Here is a 23,805-nt window from a genome sequence, read left to right on the forward strand (position 1 = left end):
CTAACCATTGCACCACGGAAGCTTAGAAATTAAATGGTCGTCTGGTATTGTGGAAAAAGTTTGACTTTTACGTTAATTATAAAACTTCAAAACAACGCTCCCGGGTGGGCTCGAATCACCAACCTTTCGGTTAACAGCCGAACGCGCTAACCAATGCGCCACGGTAGCTTAGAAATTAAATGGTCGTCTGGTATTAAGGAAAAACTTTAACTTTTTACGATACTTATAAGTCTTCACAACAACGCTCCGAGGGAAGCACGAACCACCAACCTTTCGGTTAAAAGCCAAACGCGCTAGCCATTGCGACACGGAAGCTAAGATATTAATTGGTCGTCAGTTATTGTTGAAAAACTTTGACTTTTATGGTACTTATAAAACTTCAAAACAACGCTCCCGGGTGGGGTCGAACCACCAACCTTTCGGTTAAAAGCCGAACGCGCTAACCATTGCGCCACGGAAGCTTAGAAATTAAATGGTCGTCTGGTATTGTGGAAAAACTTTGACTTTTACGTTACTTATAAAACTTCAAAACAACGCTCCCGGGTGGGCTCGAACCACCAACCTTTCGGTTCACAGCCGAACGCGCTAACCATTGCACCACGGAAGCTTAGAAATTAAATGGTCGTCTGGTATTGTGGAAAAACTTTGACTTTTACGTTACTTATAAAACTTCAAAACAACGCTCCCGGGTGGGCTCGAACCACCAACCTTTCGGTTAACAGCCGAACGCGCTAACCATTGCACCACGGAAGCTTGGAAATTAAATGGTCGTCTGGTATTGTGGAAAAACTTTGACTTTTACGTTACTTATAAAACTTCAAAACAACGCTCCCGGGTGGGCTCGAACCACCAACCTTTCGGTTAACGGCCGAACGCGCTAATACATTGCGCCACGGAAGCTTAGAAATTAAATGGTCGTCTGGTATTTTGGAAAAACTTTGACTTTTTACGTTACTTACAAGACTTCAAAACAACGCTCCCAGGGGGCTCGAACCACCAACCTTTCGGATAAAAGCCAAACGCGCTAGCCATTGCGCCACGGAAGCTAAGATATTAATTGTTGGTCAGTTATTGTGGAAAAACTTTGACTTTTACGTTACTTATAAAACTTCACAACAACGCTCCCAATGGGGCTCGAACCTCCAACCTTTGGTTAATATCCGAGCGCGCTAAGCATTGCGCCAGGAAAGCTTAGAGATTAAATGTTCGTCTGGTATTTTGGAAAAACTCTGACATTTTACGTTACTTACAAGACTTCAAAACAACGCTCCCGTTTGGGCTCGAGCCAAAAAAGTTTCGTTTAACAGCCGAACGCGCTATTCATTGTGCCACGGAAGCTTAGATATTATGTGGTCGTCTGGTATTGTGGAAAAAGTTTGACTTTTACGTTACTTACACGACTTCAAAACAACGCTCCCGTTTGGGCTCGAGCCAAAAACGTTTCGTTTAACAGCCGAACGCGCTATTCATTGTGCCACGGAAGCTTAGATATTAAGTGGTCGTCTGGTATTGTGGAAAAAGTTTGACTTTTACGTTAATTATAAAACTTCAAAACAACGCTCCCGGGTGGGCTCGAACCACCAAGTTTTCGGTTAAAAGCCGAACCAATAACCATTGCGCCACGGAAGCTTAGAAATTAAATGGTCGTCAGGTATTGTGGAAAAACTTTGACTTTTACGTTACTTATAAAACTTCAAAACAACGCTCCCGGGTGGGCTCGAACCACCAACCTTTCGGTTCACAGCCGAACGCGCTAACCATTGCACCACGGAAGCTTAGAAATTAAATGGTCGTCTGGTATTGTGGAAAAACTTTGACTTTTACGTTACTTATAAAACTTCAAAACAACGCTCCCGGGTGGGCTCGAACCACCAACCTTTCGGTTAACAGCCGAACGCGCTAACCATTGCACCACGGAAGCTTGGAAATTAAATGGTCGTCTGGTATTGTGGAAAAACTTTGACTTTTACGTTACTTATAAAACTTCAAAACAACGCTCCCGGATGGGCTAGAACCACCAACCTTTCGGTTAACAGCCGAACGCACTAACCATTGCACCACGGAAGCTTAGAAATTAAATGGTCGTCTGGTATTGTGGAAAAACTTTGACTTTTACGTTACTTATAAAACTTCAAAACAACGCTCCCGGGTGGGCTCGAACCACCAACCTTTCGGTTAACAGCCGAACGCGCTAACCATTGCACCACGGAAGCTTAGAAATTAAATGGTCGTCTGGTATTGTGGAAAAAGTTTGACTTTTACGTTAATTATAAAACTTCAAAACAACGGTCCCGGGTGGGCTCGAATCACCAACCTTTCGGTTAACAGCCGAACGCGCTAACCATTGCGCCACGGTAGCTTAGAAATTAAATGGTCGTCTGGTATTAAGGAAAAACTTTAACTTTTTACGATTCTTATAAGTCTTCACAACAACGCTCCGAGGGAAGCACGAACCACCAACCTTTCGGTTAAAAGCCAAACGCGCTAGCCATTGCGACACGGAAGCTAAGATATTAATTGGTCGTCAGTTATTGTTGAAAAACTTTGACTTTTATGGTACTTATAAAACTTCAAAACAACGCTCCCGGGTGGGGTCGAACCACCAACCTTTGGGTTAAAAGCCGAACGCGCTAACCATTGCGCCACGGAAGCTTAGAAATTAAATGGTCGTCTGGTATTGTGGAAAAACTTTGACTTTTACGTTACTTATAAAACTTCAAAACAACGCTCCCAGGGGGCTCGAACCACCAACCTTTCGGATAAAAGCCAAACGCGCTAGCCATTGCGCCACGGAAGCTAAGATATTAATTGTTGGTCAGTTATTGTGGAAAAACTTTGACTTTTACGTTACTTATAAAACTTCACAACAACGCTCCCAATGGGGCTCGAACCTCCAACCTTTGGTTAATATCCGAGCGCGCTAAGCATTGCGCCAGGAAAGCTTAGAGATTAAATGTTCGTCTGGTATTTTGGAAAAACTCTGACATTTTACGTTACTTACAAGACTTCAAAACAACGCTCCCGTTTGGGCTCGAGCCAAAAAAGTTTCGTTTAACAGCCGAACGCGCTATTCATTGTGCCACGGAAGCTTAGATATTATGTGGTCGTCTGGTATTGTGGAAAAAGTTTGACTTTTACGTTACTTACACGACTTCAAAACAACGCTCCCGTTTGGGCTCGAGCCAAAAACGTTTCGTTTAACAGCCGAACGCGCTATTCATTGTGCCACGGAAGCTTAGATATTAAGTGGTCGTCTGGTATTGTGGAAAAAGTTTGACTTTTACGTTAATTATAAAACTTCAAAACAACGCTCCCGGGTGGGCTCGAACCACCAACTTTTCGGTTAAAAGCCGAACCAATAACCATTGCGCCACGGAAGCTTAGAAATTAAATGGTCGTCAGGTATTGTGGAAAAACTTTGACTTTTACGTTACTTATAAAACTTCAAAACAACGCTCCCGGGTGGGCTCGAACCACCAACCTTTCGGTTCACAGCCGAACGCGCTAACCATTGCACCACGGAAGCTTAGAAATTAAATGGTCGTCTGGTATTGTGGAAAAACTTTGACTTTTACGTTACTTATAAAACTTCAAAACAACGCTCCCGGATGGGCTAGAACCACCAACCTTTCGGTTAACAGCCGAACGCACTAACCATTGCACCACGGAAGCTTAGAAATTAAATGGTCGTCTGGTATTGTGGAAAAACTTTGACTTTTACGTTACTTATAAAACTTCAAAACAACGCTCCCGGGTGGGCTCGAACCACCAACCTTTCGGTTAACAGCCGAACGCGCTAACCATTGCACCACGGAAGCTTAGAAATTAAATGGTCGTCTGGTATTGTGGAAAAAGTTTGACTTTTACGTTAATTATAAAACTTCAAAACAAAGCTCCCGGGTGGGCTCGAATCACCAACCTTTCGGTTAACAGCCGAACGCGCTAACCATTGCGCCACGGTAGCTTAGAAATTAAATGGTCGTCTGGTATTAAGGAAAAACTTTAACTTTTTACGATACTTATAAGTCTTCACAACAACGCTCCGAGGGAAGCACGAACCACCAACCTTTCGGTTAAAAGCCAAACGCGCTAGCCATTGCGACACGGAAGCTAAGATATTAATTGGTCGTCAGTTATTGTTGAAAAACTTTGACTTTTATGGTACTTATAAACTTCAAAACAACGCTCCCGGGTGGGGTCGAACCACCAACCTTTCGGTTAAAAGCCGAACGCGCTAACCATTGCGCCACGGAAGCTTAGAAATTAAATGGTCGTCTGGTATTGTGGAAAAACTTTGACTTTTACGTTACTTATAAAACTTCAAAACAACGCTCCCGGGTGGGCTCGAACCACCAACCTTTCGGTTAACAGCCGAACGCGCTAACCATTGCACCACGGAAGCTTGGAAATTAAATGGTCGTCTGGTATTGTGGAAAAACTTTGACTTTTACGTTACTTATAAAACTTCAAAACAACGCTCCCGGATGGGCTAGAACCACCAACCTTTCGGTTAACAGCCGAACGCACTAACCATTGCACCACGGAAGCTTAGAAATTAAATGGTCGTCTGGTATTTTGGAAAAACTTTGACTTTTACGTTACTTATAAAACTTCAAAACAACGCTCCCGGGTGGGCTCGAACCACCAACCTTTCGGTTAACAGCCGAACGCGCTAACCATTGCACCACGGAAGCTTAGAAATTGAATGGTCGTCTGGTATTGTGGAAAAACTTTGACTTTTACGTTACTTATAAAACTTAAATACAACGCTCCCGGGTGGGCTCGAACCACCAACCTTTCGGTTAAAAGCCGAACGCGCTAACCATTGCACCACGGAAGCTTAGAAATTATATGGTCGTTTGGTATTGTGGAAAAACTTTGACTCTTACGTTGCTTATAAAACTTCAAAACAACGCTCCCGGGTGGGCTCGAACCACCAACCATTCGGTTAACAGCCGAACGCGCTAACCATTGCGCCACGGAAGCTTATAAACGAAATGGTCGTCTGGTATTGTAGAAAAACTTTGACTTTTACGTTACTTATAAAACTTCAAAACAACGCTCCCGGGTGGGCTCGAACCACCAACCTTTCGGTTAACAGCCGAACGCGCTAACCATTGCGCCACGGAAGCTTAGAAATTAAATGGTCGTCTGGTATTGTGGAAAAACTTTGACTTTTACGTTACTTATAAAACTTCAAAACAACGCTCCCGGGTGGGCTCGAACCACCAACCTTTCGGTTAACAGCCGAACGCGCTAACCATTGCACCACGGAAGCTTGGAAATTAAATGGTCGTCTGGTATTGTGGAAAAACTTTGACTTTTACGTTACTTATAAAACTTCAAAACAACGCTCCCGGATGGGCTAGAACCACCAACCTTTCGGTTAACAGCCGAACGCACTAACCATTGCACCACGGAAGCTTAGAAATTAAATGGTCGTCTGGTATTTTGGAAAAACTTTGACTTTTACGTTACTTATAAAACTTCAAAACAACGCTCCCGGGTGGGCTCGAACCACCAACCTTTCGGTTAACAGCCGAACGCGCTAACCATTGCACCACGGAAGCTTAGAAATTGAATGGTCGTCTGGTATTGTGGAAAAACTTTGACTTTTACGTTACTTATAAAACTTAAATACAACGCTCCCGGGTGGGCTCGAACCACCAACCTTTCGGTTAAAAGCCGAACGCGCTAACCATTGCACCACGGAAGCTTAGAAATTATATGGTCGTTTGGTATTGTGGAAAAACTTTGACTCTTACGTTGCTTATAAAACTTCAAAACAACGCTCCCGGGTGGGCTCGAACCACCAACCATTCGGTTAACAGCCGAACGCGCTAACCATTGCGCCACGGAAGCTTATAAACGAAATGGTCGTCTGGTATTGTAGAAAAACTTTGACTTTTACGTTACTTATAAAACTTCAAAACAACGCTCCCGGGTGGGCTCGAACCACCAACCTTTCGGTTAACAGCCGAACGCGCTAACCATTGCACCACGGAAGCTTGGAAATTAAATGGTCGTCTGGTATTGTGGAAAAACTTTGACTTTTACGTTACTTATAAAACTTCAAAACAACGCTCCCGGATGGGCTAGAACCACCAACCTTTCGGTTAACAGCCGAACGCACTAACCATTGCACCACGGAAGCTTAGAAATTAAATGGTCGTCTGGTATTGTGGAAAAACTTTGACTTTTACGTTACTTATAAAACTTCAAAACAACGCTCCCGGGTGGGCTCGAACCACCAACCTTTCGGTTAACAGCCGAACGCGCTAACCATTGCACCACGGAAGCTTAGAAATTAAATGGTCGTCTGGTATTGTGGAAAAAGTTTGACTTTTACGTTAATTATAAAACTTCAAAACAACGCTCCCGGGTGGGCTCGAATCACCAACCTTTCGGTTAACAGCCGAACGCGCTAACCATTGCGCCACGGTAGCTTAGAAATTAAATGGTCGTCTGGTATTAAGGAAAAACTTTAACTTTTTACGATACTTATAAGTCTTCACAACAACGCTCCGAGGGAAGCACGAACCACCAACCTTTCGGTTAAAAGCCAAACGCGCTAGCCATTGCGACACGGAAGCTAAGATATTAATTGGTCGTCAGTTATTGTTGAAAAACTTTGACTTTTATGGTACTTATAAAACTTCAAAACAACGCTCCCGGGTGGGGTCGAACCACCAACCTTTCGGTTAAAAGCCGAACGCGCTAACCATTGCGCCACGGAAGCTTAGAAATTAAATGGTCGTCTGGTATTGTGGAAAAACTTTGACTTTTACGTTACTTATAAAACTTCAAAACAACGCTCCCAGGTTAGCTCGAACCACCAACCTTTCGGATAAAAGCCAAACGCGCTAGCCATTGCGCCACGGAAGCTAAGATATTAATTGTTGGTCAGTTATTGTGGAAAAACTTTGACTTTTACGTTACTTATAAAACTTCACAACAACGCTCCCAATGGGGCTCGAACCTCCAACCTTTGGTTAATATCCGAGCGAGCTAATGGCGCCAGGAAAGCTTAGAGATTAAATGTTCGTCTGGTATTTTGGAAAAACTCTGACATTTTACGTTACTTACAAGACTTCAAAACAACGCTCCCGTTTGGGCTCGAGCCAAAAAAGTTTCGTTTAACAGCCGAACGCGCTATTCATTGTGCCACGGAAGCTTAGATATTATGTGGTCGTCTGGTATTGTGGAAAAAGTTTGACTTTTACGTTACTTACACGACTTCAAAACAACGCTCCCGTTTGGGCTCGAGCCAAAAACGTTTCGTTTAACAGCCGAACGCGCTATTCATTGTGCCACGGAAGCTTAGATATTAAGTGGTCGTCTGGTATTGTGGAAAAAGTTTGACTTTTACGTTAATTATAAAACTTCAAAACAACGCTCCCGGGTGGGCTCGAACCACCAACTTTTCGGTTAAAAGCCGAACCAATAACCATTGCGCCACGGAAGCTTAGAAATTAAATGGTCGTCAGGTATTGTGGAAAAACTTTGACTTTTACGTTACTTATAAAACTTCAAAACAACGCTCCCGGGTGGGCTCGAACCACCAACCTTTCGGTTCACAGCCGAACGCGCTAACCATTGCACCACGGAAGCTTAGAAATTAAATGGTCGTCTGGTATTGTGGAAAAACTTTGACTTTTACGTTACTTATAAAACTTCAAAACAACGCTCCCGGGTGGGCTCGAACCACCAACCTTTCGGTTAACAGCCGAACGCGCTAACCATTGCACCACGGAAGCTTGGAAATTAAATGGTCGTCTGGTATTGTGGAAAAACTTTGACTTTTACGTTACTTATAAAACTTCAAAACAACGCTCCCGGATGGGCTAGAACCACCAACCTTTCGGTTAACAGCCGAACGCACTAACCATTGCACCACGGAAGCTTAGAAATTAAATGGTCGTCTGGTATTGTGGAAAAACTTTGACTTTTACGTTACTTATAAAACTTCAAAACAACGCTCCCGGGTGGGCTCGAACCACCAACCTTTCGGTTAACAGCCGAACGCGCTAACCATTGCACCACGGAAGCTTAGAAATTAAATGGTCGTCTGGTATTGTGGAAAAAGTTTGACTTTTACGTTAATTATAAAACTTCAAAACAAAGCTCCCGGGTGGGCTCGAATCACCAACCTTTCGGTTAACAGCCGAACGCGCTAACCATTGCGCCACGGTAGCTTAGAAATTAAATGGTCGTCTGGTATTAAGGAAAAACTTTAACTTTTTACGATACTTATAAGTCTTCACAACAACGCTCCGAGGGAAGCACGAACCACCAACCTTTCGGTTAAAAGCCAAACGCGCTAGCCATTGCGACACGGAAGCTAAGATATTAATTGGTCGTCAGTTATTGTTGAAAAACTTTGACTTTTATGGTACTTATAAACTTCAAAACAACGCTCCCGGGTGGGGTCGAACCACCAACCTTTCGGTTAAAAGCCGAACGCGCTAACCATTGCGCCACGGAAGCTTAGAAATTAAATGGTCGTCTGGTATTGTGGAAAAACTTTGACTTTTACGTTACTTATAAAACTTCAAAACAACGCTCCCGGGTGGGCTCGAACCACCAACCTTTCGGTTAACAGCCGAACGCGCTAACCATTGCACCACGGAAGCTTGGAAATTAAATGGTCGTCTGGTATTGTGGAAAAACTTTGACTTTTACGTTACTTATAAAACTTCAAAACAACGCTCCCGGATGGGCTAGAACCACCAACCTTTCGGTTAACAGCCGAACGCACTAACCATTGCACCACGGAAGCTTAGAAATTAAATGGTCGTCTGGTATTTTGGAAAAACTTTGACTTTTACGTTACTTATAAAACTTCAAAACAACGCTCCCGGGTGGGCTCGAACCACCAACCTTTCGGTTAACAGCCGAACGCGCTAACCATTGCACCACGGAAGCTTAGAAATTGAATGGTCGTCTGGTATTGTGGAAAAACTTTGACTTTTACGTTACTTATAAAACTTAAATACAACGCTCCCGGGTGGGCTCGAACCACCAACCTTTCGGTTAAAAGCCGAACGCGCTAACCATTGCACCACGGAAGCTTAGAAATTATATGGTCGTTTGGTATTGTGGAAAAACTTTGACTCTTACGTTGCTTATAAAACTTCAAAACAACGCTCCCGGGTGGGCTCGAACCACCAACCATTCGGTTAACAGCCGAACGCGCTAACCATTGCGCCACGGAAGCTTATAAACGAAATGGTCGTCTGGTATTGTAGAAAAACTTTGACTTTTACGTTACTTATAAAACTTCAAAACAACGCAACCGGGTGGGCTCGAACCACCAACCTTTCGGTTAACAGCCTAACGCGCTATCCATTGCGCCACGGAAGCTTAGAAATTAAATGGTCGTCTGGTATTGTGGAAAAACTTTGACTTTTACGTTACTTATAAAACTTCAAAACAACGCTCCCGGTTGGGCTCGAACCACCAACCTTTCGGTTAACAGCCGAACGCGCTAACCATTGCACCACGGAAGCTTAGAAATTAAATGGTCGTCTGGTATTGTGGAAAAACTTTGACTTTTACGTTTGTTTAAAACTTCAAAACAACACTCCCGGGTGGGCTCGAACCACCAACCTTTCGGTTAACAGCCGAACGCGCTAACCATTGCGCCACGGAAGCTTAGAAATTAAATGGTCGTCTGGTATTGTGGAAAAACTTTGACTTTTACGTTACTTATAAAACTTCAAAACAGCGCTCCCGGGTGGGCTCGAACCACCAACCTTTCGGTTAACAGCCGTACGCGCTAACCATTGCACCACGGAAGCTTAGAAATTAGATGGTCGTCTGGTATTGTGGAAAAAATTTGACTTTTAGGTTTGTTTAAAACTTTAAAACAACGCTCCCGGGTGAGCTCGAACCAACAACCTTACGGTTAACAGCCGTACGAGCTAACCATTGCACCACGGAAGCTTAGAAATTAAATGGTCGTCTGGTATTGTGGAAAAACTGACTTTTACGTTACTTATAAAACTTCAAAACAACGCTCCCGGGTGGGCTCGAACCACCAACCTTTCGGTTAACAGCCGAACGCGCTAACCATTGCGCCACGGAAGCTTATAAATGAAATGGTCGTCTGGTATTGTAGAAAAACTTTGACTTTTACGTTACTTATAAAACTTCAAAACAACGCATCCGGGTGGGCTCGAACCACCAACCTTTCGGTTAACAGCCGAACGCGCTAACCATTGCACCACGGAAGCTTAGAAATTAAATGGTCGTCTGGTATTGTGGAAAAACCTTGACTTTTACGTTACTTATAAAACTTCAAAACAACGCTCCCGGGTGGGCTCGAACCACCAACCTTTCGGTTAACAGCCGAACGCGCTAACCATTGCACCACGGAAGCTTTGAAATTAAATGGTCGTCTGGTATTGTGGAAAATCTTTGACTTTTACGTTTGTTTAAAACTTCAAAACAACGCTCCCGGGTGTGCTCGAACCACCAACCTTTCGGTTAACAGCCGAACGCGCTAACCATTGCACCACGGAAGCTTAGAAAATAAATGGTCGTCTGGTATTGTGGAAAAACTTTGACTTTTACGTTACTTATAAAACTTAAAAACAACGCTCCCGGGTGGGCTCGAACCACCAACCTTTCGGTTAACCGCCGAACGCGCTAACCATTGCGCCACGGAAGCTTATAAACGAAATGGTCGTCTGGTATTGTAGAAAAACTTTGACTTTTACGTTACTTATAAAACTTCAAAACAACGCAACCGGGTGGGCTCGAACCACCAACCTTTCGGTTAACAGCCTAACGCGCTATCCATTGCGCCACGGAAGCTTAGAAATTAAATGGTCGTCTGGTATTGTGGAAAAACTTTGACTTTTACGTTACTTATAAAACTTCAAAACAACGCTCCCGGTTGGGCTCGAACCACCAACCTTTCGGTTAACAGCCGAACGCGCTAACCATTGCACCACGGAAGCTTAGAAATTAAATGGTCGTCTGGTATTGTGGAAAAACTTTGACTTTTACGTTTGTTTAAAACTTCAAAACAACACTCCCGGGTGGGCTCGAACCACCAACCTTTCGGTTAACAGCCGAACGCGCTAACCATTGCGCCACGGAAGCTTAGAAATTAAATGGTCGTCTGGTATTGTGGAAAAACTTTGACTTTTACGTTACTTATAAAACTTCAAAACAACGCTCCCGGGTGGGCTCGAACCACCAACCTTTCGGTTAACAGCCGTACGCGCTAACCATTGCACCACGGAAGCTTAGAAATTAGATGGTCGTCTGGTATTGTGGAAAAAATTTGACTTTTAGGTTTGTTTAAAACTTTAAAACAACGCTCCCGGGTGAGCTCGAACCAACAACCTTACGGTTAACAGCCGTACGAGCTAACCATTGCACCACGGAAGCTTAGAAATTAAATGGTCGTCTGGTATTGTGGAAAACCTGACTTTTACGTTACTTATAAAACTTCAAAACAACGCTCCCGGGTGGGCTCGAACCACCAACCTTTCGGTTAACAGCCGAACGCGCTAACCATTGCGCCACGGAAGCTTATAAATGAAATGGTCGTCTGGTATTGTAGAAAAACTTTGACTTTTACGTTACTTATAAAACTTCAAAACAACGCATCCGGGTGGGCTCGAACCACCAACCTTTCGGTTAACAGCCGAACGCGCTAACCATTGCACCACGGAAGCTTTGAAATTAAATGGTCGTCTGGTATTGTGGAAAATCTTTGACTTTTACGTTTGTTTAAAACTTCAAAACAACGCTCCCGGGTGTGCTCGAACCACCAACCTTTCGGTTAACAGCCGAACGCGCTAACCATTGCACCACGGAAGCTTAGAAAATAAATGGTCGTCTGGTATTGTGGAAAAACTTTGACTTTTACGTTACTTATAAAACTTAAAAACAACGCTCCCGGGTGGGCTCGAACCACCAACCTTTCGGTTAACCGCCGAACGCGCTAACCATTGCGCCACGGAAGCTTAGAAATTAAATGGTCGTCTGGTATTGTGGAAAAACTTTGAATATTTTTTTGTTACTTATAAAACTTCAAAACAACGCTCCCGGGTGGGCTCGAACCACCAACCCTACGGTTAACAGCCGTACGCGCTAACCATTGCACCACGGAAGCTTAGAAAGTAAATGGTCGTCTGGTATTGTGGAAAAACTTTGACTTTTACGTTACTTATAAAACTTCAAAACAACGCTCCCGGGTGGGCTCGAACCAGCAACCTTTCGGTTAACAGCCGAACGCGCTAACCATTGCACCACGGAAGCTTAGAAATTATATGGTCGTCTTCTATTTTGGAAAAACCTTGACTTTTACGTTACTTATAAAACTTGAAAACAATGCTCCCGGGTGGGCTCGAACCACCAACCTTTCGGTTAACAGCCGAACGCGCTAACCATTGCACCACGGAAGCTTAGAAGATAAATGGTCGTCTGGTATTGTGGAAAAACTTTGACTTTTACGTTACTTATAAAACTTCAAAACAACGCTCCCGGGTGGGCTCGAACCACCAACCTTTCGGTTAACAGCCTAACGCGCTAACCATTACGCCACGGAAGCTTATAAATGAAATGGTCGTCTGGTATTGTAGAAAAACTTTGACTTTTACGTTACTTATAAAACTTCAAAACAACGCATCCGGGTGGGCTCGAACCACCAACCTTTCGGTTAACAGCCTAACGCGCTAACCATTGCGCCACGGAAGCTTAGAAATGAAATGGTCGTCTGGTATTGTGGAAAAACTTTGACTTTTACGTTACTTATAAAACTTCAAAAAAACGCTCCCGGTTGGGCTCGAACCACCAACCTTTCGGTTAACAGCCGAACGCGCTAACCATTGCACCACGGAAGCTTAGAAATTAAATGGTCGTCTGGTATTGTGGAAAAACTTTGACTTTTACCTTTGTTTAAAACTTCAAAACAACGCTCCCGGGTGGGCTCGAACCACCAACCTTTCGGTTAACAGCCGAACGCGCTAACCATTGCACCACGGAAGCTTAGAAATTAAATGGTCGTCTGGTATTGTGGAAAAACTTTGACTTTTACGTTACTTATAAAACTTCAAAACAACGCTCCCGGGTGGGCTCGAACCACCAACCTTTCGGTTAACAGCCGTACGAGCTAACCATTGCACCACGGAAGCTTAGAAATTAAATGGTCGTCTGGTATTGTGGAAAAACTTTGACTTTTAGGTTTGTTTAAAACTTCAAAACAACGCTCCCGGGTGGGCTCGAACCAACAACCTTTCGGTTAACAGCCGAACGCGCTAACCATTGCGCCACGGAAGCTTAGAAATTAAATGGTCGTCTGGTATTGTTGAAAAACTTTGACTTTTACGTTACTTATAAAACTTCAAAACAACGCTCCCGGGTGGGCTCGAACCACCAACCTTTCGGTTAACAGCCGAACGCGCTAACCATTACGCCACGGAAGCTAAAAAATTCAATGGTCGTCAGGTATTGTGGAAAAACTTTGAATATTTTTTTGTTACTTATAAAACTTCAAAACAACGCTCCCGGGTGGGCTCGAACCACCAACCTTACGGTTAACAGCCGTACGCGCTAACCATTGCACCACGGAAGCTTAGAAATTAAATGGTCGTCTGGTATTGTGGAAAAACTTTGACTTTTACGTTACTTATAAAACTTCAAAAAAACGCTCCCGGTTGGGCTCGAACCACCAACCTTTCGGTTAACAGCCGAACGCGCTAACCATTGCACCACGGAAGCTTAGAAATTAAATGGTCGTCTGGTATTGTGGAAAAACTTTGACTTTTACCTTTGTTTAAAACTTCAAAACAACGCTCCCGGGTGGGCTCGAACCACCAACCTTTCGGTTAACAGCCGAACGCGCTAACCATTGCACCACGGAAGCTTAGAAATTAAATGGTCGTCTGGTATTGTGGAAAAACTTTGACTTTTACGTTACTTATAAAACTTCAAAACAACGCTCCCGGGTGGGCTCGAACCACCAACCTTTCGGTTAACAGCCGTACGCGCAAACCATTGCACCACGGAAGCTTAGAAATTAAATGGTCGTCTGGTATTGTGGAAAAACTTTGACTTTTAGGTTTGTTTAAAACTTCAAAACAACGCTCCCGGGTGGGCTCGAACCAACAACCTTTCGGTTAACAGCCGAACGCGCTAACCATTGCGCCACGGAAGCTTAGAAATTAAATGGTCGTCTGGTATTGTTGAAAAACTTTGACTTTTACGTTACTTATAAAACTTCAAAACAACGCTCCCGGGTGGGCTCGAACCACCAACCTTTCGGTTAACAGCCTAACGCGCTAACCATTACGCCACGGAAGCTTATAAATGAAATGGTCGTCTGGTATTGTAGAAAAACTTTGACTTTTACGTTACTTATAAAACTTCAAAAAAACGCTCCCGGTTGGGCTCGAACCACCAACCTTTCGGTTAACAGCCGAACGCGCTAACCATTGCACCACGGAAGCTTAGAAATTAAATGGTCGTCTGGTATTGTGGAAAAACTTTGACTTTTACCTTTGTTTAAAACTTCAAAACAACGCTCCCGGGTGGGCTCGAACCACCAACCTTTCGGTTAACAGCCGAACGCGCTAACCATTGCACCACGGAAGCTTAGAAATTAAATGGTCGTCTGGTATTGTGGAAAAACTTTGACTTTTACGTTACTTATAAAACTTCAAAACAACGCTCCCGGGTGGGCTCGAACCACCAACCTTTCGGTTAACAGCCGTACGAGCTAACCATTGCACCACGGAAGCTTAGAAATTAAATGGTCGTCTGGTATTGTGGAAAAACTTTGACTTTTAGGTTTGTTTAAAACTTCAAAACAACGCTCCCGGGTGGGCTCGAACCAACAACCTTTCGGTTAACAGCCGAACGCGCTAACCATTGCGCCACGGAAGCTTAGAAATTAAATGGTCGTCTGGTATTGTTGAAAAACTTTGACTTTTACGTTACTTATAAAACTTCAAAACAACGCTCCCGGGTGGGCTCGAACCACCAACCTTTCGGTTAACAGCCGAACGCGCTAACCATTACGCCACGGAAGCTAAAAAATTCAATGGTCGTCAGGTATTGTGGAAAAACTTTGAATATTTTTTTGTTACTTATAAAACTTCAAAACAACGCTCCCGGGTGGGCTCGAACCACCAACCTTACGGTTAACTGCCGTACGCGCTAACCATTGCACCACGGAAGCTTAGAAATTAAATGGTCGTCTGGTATTGTGGAAAAACTTTGACTTTTACGTTACTTATAAAACTTCAAAAAAACGCTCCCGGTTGGGCTCGAACCACCAACCTTTCGGTTAACAGCCGAACGCGCTAACCATTGCACCACGGAAGCTTAGAAATTAAATGGTCGTCTGGTATTGTGGAAAAACTTTGACTTTTACCTTTGTTTAAAACTTCAAAACAACGCTCCCGGGTGGGCTCGAACCACCAACCTTTCGGTTAACAGCCGAACGCGCTAACCATTGCACCACGGAAGCTTAGAAATTAAATGGTCGTCTGGTATTGTGGAAAAACTTTGACTTTTACGTTACTTATAAAACTTCAAAACAACGCTCCCGGGTGGGCTCGAACCACCAACCTTTCGGTTAACAGCCGTACGCGCAAACCATTGCACCACGGAAGCTTAGAAATTAAATGGTCGTCTGGTATTGTGGAAAAACTTTGACTTTTAGGTTTGTTTAAAACTTCAAAACAACGCTCCCGGGTGGGCTCGAACCAACAACCTTTCGGTTAACAGCCGAACGCGCTAACCATTGCGCCACGGAAGCTTAGAAATTAAATGGTCGTCTGGTATTGTTGAAAAACTTTGACTTTTACGTTACTTATAAAACTTCAAAACAACGCTCCCGGGTGGGCTCGAACCACCAACCTTTCGGTTAACAGCCGAACGCGCTAACCATTACGCCACGGAAGCTAAAAAATTCAATGGTCGTCAGGTATTGTGGAAAAACTTTGAATATTTTTTTGTTACTTATAAAACTTCAAAACAACGCTCCCGGGTGGGCTCGAACCACCAACCTTACGGTTAACAGCCGTACGCACTAACCATTGCACCACGGAAGCTTAGAAATTAAATGGTCGTCTGGTATTGTGGAAAAACTTTGACTTTTACGTTACTTATAAAACTTCAAAACAACGCTCCCGGGTGGGCTCGAACCACCAACCTTTCGGTTAACAGCCTAACGCGCTAACCATTGCGCCACGGAAGCTTATAAATGAAATGGTCGTCTGGTATTGTAGAAAAACTTTGACTTTTACGTTACTTATAAAACTTCAAAACAACGCATTCGGGTGGGCTCGAACCACCAACCTTTCGGTTAACAGCCTAACGCGCTAACCATTGCGCCACGGAAGCTTAGAAATTAAATGGTCGTCTGGTATTGTGGAAAAACCTTGACTTTTACGTTACTTATAAAACTTCAAAACAACGCTCCCGGGTGGGCTCGAACCACCAACCTTTCGGTTAACAGCCGAACGCGCTAACCATTGCACCACGGAAGCTTTGAAATTAAATGGTCGTCTGGTATTGTGGAAAATCTTTGACTTTTACGTTTGTTTAAAACTTCAAAACAACGCTCCCGGGTGTGCTCGAACCACCAACCTTTCGGTTAACAGCCGAACGCGCTAACCATTGCACCACGGAAGCTTAGAAAATAAATGGTCGTCTGGTATTGTGGAAAAACTTTGACTTTTACGTTACTTATAAAACTTAAAAACAACGCTCCCGGGTGGGCTCGAACCACCAACCTTTCGGTTAACCGCCGAACGCGCAAACCATTGCGCCACGGAAGCTTAGAAATTAAATGGTCGTCTGGTATTGTGGAAAAACTTTGAATATTTTTTTGTTACTTATAAAACTTCAAAACAACGCTCCCGGGTGGGCTCGAACCACCAACCTTACGGTTAACAGCCGTACGCGCTAACCATTGCACCACGAAAGCTTTGAAATTAAATGGTCGTCTGGTATTGTGGAAAATCTTTGACTTTTACGTTTGTTTAAAACTTCAAAACAACGCTCCCGGGTGGGCTCGAACCACCAACCTTTCGGTTAACAGCCGAACGCGCTAACCATTGCACCACGGAAGCTCAGAAATGAGATGGTCGTCTGGTATTGTGGAAAAACTTTGACTTTCAGGTTTGTTTAAAACTTCAAAACAACGCTCCCGGGTGGGCTCGAACCACCAACCTTTCGGTTAACCGCCGAACGCGCTAACCATTGCGCCACGGAAGCTTAGAAATTAAATGGTCGTCTGGTATTGTGGAAAAACTTTGAATATTTTTTTGTTACTTATAAAACTTCAAAACAACGCTCCCGGGGGGGCTCGAACCACCAACCTTACGGTTAACAGCCGTACGCGCTAACCATTGCACCACGGAAGCTTAGAAATTAAATGGTCGTCTGGTATTGTGGAAAAACTTTGACTTTTACGTTACTTATAAAACTTCAAAACAACGCTCCCGGGTGGGCTCGAACCACCAACCTTTCGGTTAACAGCCGTACGCGCTAACCATTGCACCACGGAAGCTTAGAAATTAGATGGTCGTCTGGTATTGTGGAAAAACTTTGACTTTTAGGTTTGTTTAAAACTTTAAAACAACGCTCCCGGGTGGGCTCGAACCAACAACCTTTCGGTTAACAGCCGAACGCGCTAACCATTGCGCCACGGAAGCTTAGAAATTAAATGGTCGTCTGGTATTGTGGAAAAACTTTGACTTTTACGTTACTTATAAAACTTCAAAACAACGCTCCCGGGTGGGCTCGAACCACCAACCTTACGGTTAACAGCCGTACGCGCTAACCATTGCACCACGGAAGCTTAGAAATTAAATGGTCGTCTGGTATTGTGGAAAAACTTTGAATATTTTTTTGTTACTTATAAAACTTCAAAACAACGCTCCCGGGTGGGCTCGAACCACCAACCTTACGGTTAACAGCCGTACGAGCTAACCATTGCACCACGGAAGCTTAGAAATTAAATGGTCGTCAGGTATTGTGGAAAAACTTTGACTTTTACGTTACTTATAAAACTTCAAAACAACGCTCCCGGGTGGGCTCGAACCACCAACCTTTCGGTTAACAGCCGAACGCGCTAACCATTGCACCACGGAAGCTTAGAAATTAAATGGTCGTCTGGTATTGTGGAAAAACTTTGACTTTTACGTTACTTATAAAACTTCAAAACAACGCTCCCGGGTGGGCTCGAACCACCAACCTTTCGGTTAACAGCCGTACGCGCTAACCATTGCACCACGGAAGCTTAGAAATTAAATGGTCGTCTGGTATTGTGGAAAAACTTTGACTTTTACGTTACTTATAAAACTTCAAAACAACGCTCCCGGGTGGGCTCGAACCACCAACCTTTCGGTTAACAGCCGTACGCGCTAACCATTGCACCACGGAAGCTTAGAAATTAGATGGTCGTCTGGTATTGTGGAAAAACTTTGACTTTTAGGTTTGTTTAAAACTTTAAAACAACGCTCCCGGGTGGGCTCGAACCAACAACCTTTCGGTTAACAGCCGAACGCGCTAACCATTGCGCCACGGAAGCTTAGAAATTAAATGGTCGTCTGGTATTGTGGAAAAACTTTGACTTTTACGTTACTTATAAAACTTCAAAACAACGCTCCCGGGTGGGCTCGAACCACCAACCTTACGGTTAACAGCCGTACGCGCTAACCATTGCACCACGGAAGCTTAGAAATTAAATGGTCGTCTGGTATTGTGGAAAAACTTTGACTTTTACGTTACTTATAAAACTTCAAAACAATGCTCCCGGGTGGGCTCGAACCACCAACCTTTCGGTTAACAGCCGAACGCGCTAACCATTGCACCACGGAAGCTTAGAAATTAAATGGTCGTCTGGTATAGTGGAAAAACTTTGACTTTTACGTTTGTTTAAAACTTCAAAACAACGCTCCCGTGTGTGCTCGAACCACCAACCTTTCGGTTAACAGCCTAACGCGCTAACCATTGCGCCACGGAAGCTTAGAAATTAAATGGTCGTCTGGTATTGTGGAAAAACTTTGACTTTTACGTTACTTATAAAACTTCAAAACAACGCTCCCGGGTGGGCTCGAACCACCAACCTTTCGGTTAAAAGCCGAACGCGCTAACCATTGCACCACGGAAGCTTAGAAAGTAAATGGTCGTCTGGTATTGTGGAAAAACTTTGACTTTTACGTTACTTATAAAACTTAAATACAACGCTCTCGGGTGGGCTCGAACCACCAACCTTTCGGTTAACAGCCGAACGCGCTAACCATTGCACCACGGAAGCTTAGAAATTAAATGGTCGTCTGGTATTGTGGAAAAACTTTGACTTTTACGTTACTTATAAAACTTCAAAACAACGCTCCCGGGTGGGCTCGAACCACCAACCTTTCGGTTAACAGCCGTACGCGCTAACCATTGCACCACGGAAGCTTAGAAATTAAATGGTCGTCTGGTATTGTGGAAAAACTTTGACTTTTAGGTTTGTTTAAAACTTCAAAACAACGCTCCCGGGTGGGCTCGAACCAACAACCTTTCGGTTAACAGCCGAACGCGCTAACCATTGCGCCACGGAAGCTTAGAAATTAAATGGTCGTCTGGTATTGTTGAAAAACTTTGACTTTTACGTTACTTATAAAACTTCAAAACAACGCTCCCGGGTGGGCTCGAACCAACAACCTTTCGGTTAACAGCCGAACGCGCTAACCATTACGCCACGGAAGCTAAAAAATTAAATGGTCGTCAGGTATTGTGGAAAAACTTTGAATATTTTTTTGTTACTTATAAAACTTCAAAACAACGCTCCCGGGTGGGCTCGAACCACCAACCTTACGGTTAACAGCCGTACGCGCTAACCATTGCACCACGGAAGCTTAGAAATTAAATGGTCGTCTGGTATTGTGGAAAAACTTTGAATATTTTTTTGTTACTTATAAAACTTCAAAACAACGCTCCCGGGTGGGCTCGAACCACCAACCTTACGGTTAACAGCCGTACGAGCTAACCATTGCACCACGGAAGCTTAGAAATTAAATGGTCGTCAGGTATTGTGGAAAAACTTTGACTTTTACGTTACTTATAAAACTTCAAAACAACGCTCCCGGGTGGGCTCGAACCACCAACCTTTCGGTTAACAGCCGAACGCGCTAACCATTGCACCACGGAAGCTTAGAAATTAAATGGTCGTCTGGTATTGTGGAAAAACTTTGACTTTTACGTTACTTATAAAACTTCAAAACAACGCTCCCGGGTGGGCTCGAACCACCAACCTTTCGGTTAACAGCCGTACGCGCTAACCATTGCACCACGGAAGCTTAGAAATTAAATGGTCGTCTGGTATTGTGGAAAAACTTTGACTTTTACGTTACTTATAAAACTTCAAAACAACGCTCCCGGGTGGGCTCGAACCACCAACCTTTCGGTTAACAGCCGTACGCGCTAACCATTGCACCACGGAAGCTTAGAAATTAGATGGTCGTCTGGTATTGTGGAAAAACTTTGACTTTTAGGTTTGTTTAAAACTTTAAAACAACGCTCCCGGGTGGGCTCGAACCAACAACCTTTCGGTTAACAGCCGAACGCGCTAACCATTGCGCCACGGAAGCTTAGAAATTAAATGGTCGTCTGGTATTGTGGAAAAACTTTGACTTTTACGTTACTTATAAAACTTCAAAACAACGCTCCCGGGTGGGCTCGAACCACCAACCTTACGGTTAACAGCCGTACGCGCTAACCATTGCACCACGGAAGCTTAGAAATTAAATGGTCGTCTGGTATTGTGGAAAAACTTTGACTTTTACGTTACTTATAAAACTTCAAAACAATGCTCCCGGGTGGGCTCGAACCACCAACCTTTCGGTTAACAGCCGAACGCGCTAACCATTGCACCACGGAAGCTTAGAAATTAAATGGTCGTCTGGTATAGTGGAAAAACTTTGACTTTTACGTTTGTTTAAAACTTCAAAACAACGCTCCCGTGTGTGCTCGAACCACCAACCTTTCGGTTAACAGCCTAACGCGCTAACCATTGCGCCACGGAAGCTTAGAAATTAAATGGTCGTCTGGTATTGTGGAAAAACTTTGACTTTTACGTTACTTATAAAACTTCAAAACAACGCTCCCGGGTGGGCTCGAACCACCAACCTTTCGGTTAAAAGCCGAACGCGCTAACCATTGCACCACGGAAGCTTAGAAAGTAAATGGTCGTCTGGTATTGTGGAAAAACTTTGACTTTTACGTTACTTATAAAACTTAAATACAACGCTCTCGGGTGGGCTCGAACCACCAACCTTTCGGTTAACAGCCGAACGCGCTAACCATTGCACCACGGAAGCTTAGAAATTAAATGGTCGTCTGGTATTGTGGAAAAACTTTGACTTTTACGTTACTTATAAAACTTCAAAACAACGCTCCCGGGTGGGCTCGAACCACCAACCTTTCGGTTAACAGCCGTACGCGCTAACCATTGCACCACGGAAGCTTAGAAATTAAATGGTCGTCTGGTATTGTGGAAAAACTTTGACTTTTAGGTTTGTTTAAAACTTCAAAACAACGCTCCCGGGTGGGCTCGAACCAACAACCTTTCGGTTAACAGCCGAACGCGCTAACCATTGCGCCACGGAAGCTTAGAAATTAAATGGTCGTCTGGTATTGTTGAAAAACTTTGACTTTTACGTTACTTATAAAACTTCAAAACAACGCTCCCGGGTGGGCTCGAACCAACAACCTTTCGGTTAACAGCCGAACGCGCTAACCATTACGCCACGGAAGCTAAAAAATTAAATGGTCGTCAGGTATTGTGGAAAAACTTTGAATATTTTTTTGTTACTTATAAAACTTCAAAACAACGCTCCCGGGTGGGCTCGAACCACCAACCTTACGGTTAACAGCCGTACGCGCTAACCATTGCACCACGGAAGCTTAGAAATTAAATGGTCGTCTGGTATTGTGGAAAAACTTTGACTTTTACGTTACTTATAAAACTTCAAAACAACGCTCCCGGGTGGGCTCGAACCACCAACCTTTCGGTTAACAGCCGAACGCGCTAACCATTGCACCACGAAAGCTTTGAAATTAAATGGTCGTCTGGTATTGTGGAAAATCTTTGACTTTTACGTTTGTTTAAAACTTCAAAACAACGCTCCCGGGTGTGCTCGAACCACCAACCTTTCGGTTAACAGCCGAACGCGCTAACCATTGCACCACGGAAGCTTAGAAAATAAATGGTCGTCTGGTATTGTGGAAAAACTTTGGCTTTTACGTTACTTATAAAACTTAAAAACAACGCTCCCGGGTGGGCTCGAACCACCAACCTTTCGGTTAACAGCCGAACGCGCTAACCATTGCGCCACGGAAGCTTAGAAATTAAATGGTCGTCTGGTATTGTGGAAAAACTTTGAATATTTTTTTGTTACTTATAAAACTTCAAAACAACGCTCCCGGGGGGGCTCGAACCACCAACCTTACGGTTAACAGCCGTACGCGCTAACCATTGCACCACGGAAGCTTAGAAATTAAATGGTCGTCTGGTATTGTGGAAAAACTTTGACTTTTACGTTACTTATAAAACTTCAAATCAACGCTCCCGGGTGGGCTCGAACCACCAACCTTTCGGTTAACAGCCTAACGCGCTAACCATTGCGCCACGGAAGCTTATAAATGAAATGGTCGTCTGGTATTGTAGAAAAACTTTGACTTTTACGTTACTTATAAAACTTCAAAACAACGCATCCGGGTGGGCTCGAACCACCAACCTTTCGGTTAACAGCCTAACGCGCTAACCATTGCGCCACGGAAGCTTTGAAATTAAATGGTCGTCTGGTATTGTGGAAAAACCTTGACTTTTACGTTACTTATAAAACTTCAAAACAACGCTCCCGGGTGGGCTCGAACCACCAACCTTTCGGTTAACAGCCGAACGCGCTAACCATTGCACCACGGAAGCTGTGAAATTAAGTGGTCGTCTGGTATTGTGGAAAATCTTTGACTTTTACGTTTGTTTAAAACTTCAAAACAACGCTCCCGGGTGTGCTCGAACCACCAACCTTTCGGTTAACAGCCGAACGCGCTAACCATTGCACCACGGAAGCTTAGAAAATAAATGGTCGTCTGGTATTGTGGAAAAACTTTGACTTTTACGTTACTTATAAAACTTAAAAACAACGCTCCCGGGTGGGCTCGAACCACCAACCTTTCGGTTAACCGCCGAACGCGCTAACCATTGCGCCACGGAAGCTTAGAAATTAAATGGTCGTCTGGTATTGTGGAAAAACTTTGAATATTTTTTTGTTACTTATAAAACTTCAAAACAACGCATCCGGGTGGGCTCGAACCACCAACCTTTCGGTTAACAGCCGAACGCGCTAACCATTGCACCACGGAAGCTTAGAAATTAAATGGTCGTCTGGTATTGTGGAAAAACCTTGACTTTTACGTTACTTATAAAACTTCAAAACAACGCTCCCGGGTGGGCTCGAACCACCAACCTTTCGGTTAACAGCCGAACGCGCTAACCATTGCACCACGGAAGCTTTGAAATTAAATGGTCGTCTGGTATTGTGGAAAATCTTTGACTTTTACGTTTGTTTAAAACTTCAAAACAACGCTCCCGGGTGTGCTCGAACCACCAACCTTTCGGTTAACAGCCGAACGCGCTAACCATTGCACCACGGAAGCTTAGAAAATAAATGGTCGTCTGGTATTGTGGAAAAACTTTGACTTTTACGTTACTTATAAAACTTAAAAACAACGCTCCCGGGTGGGCTCGAACCACCAACCTTTCGGTTAACCGCCGAACGCGCTAAC

At 43.9% G+C, this 23,805-nt stretch overlaps 17 non-coding genes across 17 annotated transcripts; all 17 read right to left on the bottom strand.

Annotated features, from left to right (window-relative positions):
* Positions 1-388: 388 nt before the first annotated feature.
* Positions 389-461, bottom strand: TRNAK-UUU (transfer RNA lysine (anticodon UUU)). Its single transcript has one exon. It is a non-coding gene; the product is annotated as a tRNA-Lys (tRNA).
* A 73-nt stretch (positions 462-534) lies between these two features.
* Positions 535-607, bottom strand: TRNAH-GUG (transfer RNA histidin (anticodon GUG)). Its single transcript has one exon. It is a non-coding gene; the product is annotated as a tRNA-His (tRNA).
* A 1,095-nt stretch (positions 608-1,702) lies between these two features.
* Positions 1,703-1,775, bottom strand: TRNAH-GUG (transfer RNA histidin (anticodon GUG)). The gene has a single exon. It is a non-coding gene; the product is annotated as a tRNA-His (tRNA).
* A 1,678-nt stretch (positions 1,776-3,453) lies between these two features.
* Positions 3,454-3,526, bottom strand: TRNAH-GUG (transfer RNA histidin (anticodon GUG)). The gene has a single exon. It is a non-coding gene; the product is annotated as a tRNA-His (tRNA).
* Positions 3,527-4,183: 657 nt separating this feature from the next.
* On the bottom strand, positions 4,184-4,256 carry TRNAK-UUU (transfer RNA lysine (anticodon UUU)). The gene has a single exon. It is a non-coding gene; the product is annotated as a tRNA-Lys (tRNA).
* Positions 4,257-4,767: 511 nt separating this feature from the next.
* Positions 4,768-4,840, bottom strand: TRNAK-UUU (transfer RNA lysine (anticodon UUU)). Its single transcript has one exon. It is a non-coding gene; the product is annotated as a tRNA-Lys (tRNA).
* A 219-nt stretch (positions 4,841-5,059) lies between these two features.
* TRNAN-GUU (transfer RNA asparagine (anticodon GUU)) lies at positions 5,060-5,132 on the bottom strand. The gene has a single exon. It is a non-coding gene; the product is annotated as a tRNA-Asn (tRNA).
* A 511-nt stretch (positions 5,133-5,643) lies between these two features.
* TRNAK-UUU (transfer RNA lysine (anticodon UUU)) lies at positions 5,644-5,716 on the bottom strand. The gene has a single exon. It is a non-coding gene; the product is annotated as a tRNA-Lys (tRNA).
* Positions 5,717-6,666: 950 nt separating this feature from the next.
* Positions 6,667-6,739, bottom strand: TRNAK-UUU (transfer RNA lysine (anticodon UUU)). Its single transcript has one exon. It is a non-coding gene; the product is annotated as a tRNA-Lys (tRNA).
* Positions 6,740-7,538: 799 nt separating this feature from the next.
* On the bottom strand, positions 7,539-7,611 carry TRNAH-GUG (transfer RNA histidin (anticodon GUG)). The gene has a single exon. It is a non-coding gene; the product is annotated as a tRNA-His (tRNA).
* Positions 7,612-8,414: 803 nt separating this feature from the next.
* TRNAK-UUU (transfer RNA lysine (anticodon UUU)) lies at positions 8,415-8,487 on the bottom strand. Its single transcript has one exon. It is a non-coding gene; the product is annotated as a tRNA-Lys (tRNA).
* Positions 8,488-8,998: 511 nt separating this feature from the next.
* On the bottom strand, positions 8,999-9,071 carry TRNAK-UUU (transfer RNA lysine (anticodon UUU)). The gene has a single exon. It is a non-coding gene; the product is annotated as a tRNA-Lys (tRNA).
* A 945-nt stretch (positions 9,072-10,016) lies between these two features.
* TRNAN-GUU (transfer RNA asparagine (anticodon GUU)) lies at positions 10,017-10,089 on the bottom strand. The gene has a single exon. It is a non-coding gene; the product is annotated as a tRNA-Asn (tRNA).
* A 1,382-nt stretch (positions 10,090-11,471) lies between these two features.
* TRNAN-GUU (transfer RNA asparagine (anticodon GUU)) lies at positions 11,472-11,544 on the bottom strand. The gene has a single exon. It is a non-coding gene; the product is annotated as a tRNA-Asn (tRNA).
* A 7,525-nt stretch (positions 11,545-19,069) lies between these two features.
* On the bottom strand, positions 19,070-19,142 carry TRNAK-UUU (transfer RNA lysine (anticodon UUU)). The gene has a single exon. It is a non-coding gene; the product is annotated as a tRNA-Lys (tRNA).
* Positions 19,143-21,116: 1,974 nt separating this feature from the next.
* Positions 21,117-21,189, bottom strand: TRNAK-UUU (transfer RNA lysine (anticodon UUU)). Its single transcript has one exon. It is a non-coding gene; the product is annotated as a tRNA-Lys (tRNA).
* Positions 21,190-22,285: 1,096 nt separating this feature from the next.
* On the bottom strand, positions 22,286-22,358 carry TRNAN-GUU (transfer RNA asparagine (anticodon GUU)). Its single transcript has one exon. It is a non-coding gene; the product is annotated as a tRNA-Asn (tRNA).
* Positions 22,359-23,805: the final 1,447 nt, after the last annotated feature.

The sequence above is a fragment of the Phalangium opilio genome, unplaced genomic scaffold (genome assembly GCF_054372755.1).
Source record: "Phalangium opilio isolate 3A_F unplaced genomic scaffold, DU_Popi_V2 ptg000026l_1, whole genome shotgun sequence".
Classification (NCBI taxonomy): Eukaryota; Metazoa; Arthropoda; class Arachnida; order Opiliones; family Phalangiidae; genus Phalangium; species Phalangium opilio.